The following is a 1,987-nucleotide window of genomic DNA, read 5'->3' as shown; positions in this document are numbered from 1 at the left end:
GCAAGGGCTATATATCGCTCTTTGAGAGACAGAGACTCAAGAGAGCGGTAGGATGGGCCGACCCAGTAATGTTAAACCTTTCACTGATATTTGTTAGTTTTGGGAAGGTTTCATGTGATTTTATTTATATTCGTTTCTATTTTTCTTAATAGTCTTCATTGTTTGTTTGGTTTTATTTAGTTTTCTCTTCTTTCTTTTGTTCCTTTTTTTAAATACATGTCTACTCTTATTAATACAATATTGTACTATTTCGTATACACCCAGAACATTTTTTGGTACACACTGAACATTTTTCAAATACATGATGAACATTCATTTATTACATGTTAAAAACATTTTTTTTCAAATGTTCATTGCACTTTTTTAAAATGCACGTTCAAGTTTTTTGAATGGTGTGAAACATTTGTTTGATTACATGAACATTGTTTTTACATTGTATAAGCATTTTCTTAAATATTACAACATGTTAAAGGCATGTGTTTCCAGCTTTGTCTACGCCGCCATCCCTCCCCCATGTCCATTCGTCGCCTAGGTACCCTTCACCCATGCAGCTGCCGTCCACGGTGGACACGACGCACGACAAGTGATTATCCATATGTCTTAGCCAATCTATCGATTTTTTTCCTTGCTTTGAAGCAAAAATGATGGATTCAGATGACAAGTACTTCTACAACAACTTCGTGGACTCGTTCTCGTCAAATGAGGAGGATGAAATGATGATGATGCAGGAGGTCCTTGCAGACGTGGAGCGCAGAGGAGCATGTCTTGAATTTCAATGGATCGATCAAGGGACATCGAATGTTGAATCGAAAGAAGGCACGAGAGCAATTGACGCTGATGGACGACTACTTTGCCCCCGATGCCTTATTAACAGACAATTTTTTGCCAGTACTTCCGGATGCGGATTTTTTTTATCGCCTCTACAATGGTTTTCAGATGCTTTTCCTATGGCATGACCACAAATTTGTGAGAGGAGTACCTCCGGATGTCTGAAAGCACATATGGAGTTGCCATGGTTTTGTTTGCTACTCCAGTGATCAAGGTGTTTGGACAACTGTACTTGAGAGAAGCAACTGTCGCAGACACCAAAAGTCTCATGGCACTCTCGGAAGTAAGAGGGTTGCTAGGTACGCTCGGATCACTTGATTGCATGCGCTGAAGATGGAAGAACTACCCATATGCTCTACAAGTGCAAGGGTAATCTTAAGAAGCCCACCGTCATTTTTGAAGCAGTTTCATCACACGACCTATATATGGATTTCACACGCTTTCTTTGGCATGGCCGGGTCTCACAAGCTCCTCCGTGCAACTATACCATCAACGGTCATGTCTACAAAGAAGGACTACTATCTGGTTGATGGTATCAATCCTCCGTTGACGACCTTCGTCAAGACCATCTCTTAGCCAGTTGATCAGAAAAAATTCTCACTTTACCAAAAGATAAGGAGCTAAAAAGGATGTGGTTAGGCCATTTGAAGTGTTCCAAGCATGTTTTGCACTTGTTCGAGGACATGGAAAATATATGGGATCCAGAGACCCTGTGAAGGTGATGTCAGCTTTTGTGATCATGCACAACATAATTGTAGAGGATGGGGATGAAGGAGCCGTCAGAGGTCTATAATTTAAGAACATTAGTTATCCTTTGCAATTTCCAGCTTAGAGTTTGGTCATGTTTGATGAGTTTATCCAAATGCATCAACATATTCGACATCAAGGAACTCATGAGCAGTTCAATAATGATCTAATTGAACATATGTGGACGCGTAAAGGCGACAACTAGAAAATAAAATTCAAGTTTGACTGTTTTATTTGTAAACTTAATGTGTTGGATTTCTAATATTTAGTTTCGAACTAGTGTTGCGCTTGAATATTTAAATTATGCTCATCTATAGTTATTTTGAATCTTGCTAACTTATGCAAAGCTGAGAACAGGTGCAGACAAGGGCGGACGATTGATGGACAAGGTTGGATAGCCGGCTCCTGTGTC

The sequence above is a fragment of the Triticum dicoccoides genome, chromosome 2B, assembly GCF_002162155.2.
Source record: "Triticum dicoccoides isolate Atlit2015 ecotype Zavitan chromosome 2B, WEW_v2.0, whole genome shotgun sequence".
Lineage (NCBI taxonomy): Eukaryota > Viridiplantae > Streptophyta > Magnoliopsida > Poales > Poaceae > Triticum > Triticum dicoccoides.
This window is presented reverse-complemented; position numbering follows the sequence as displayed.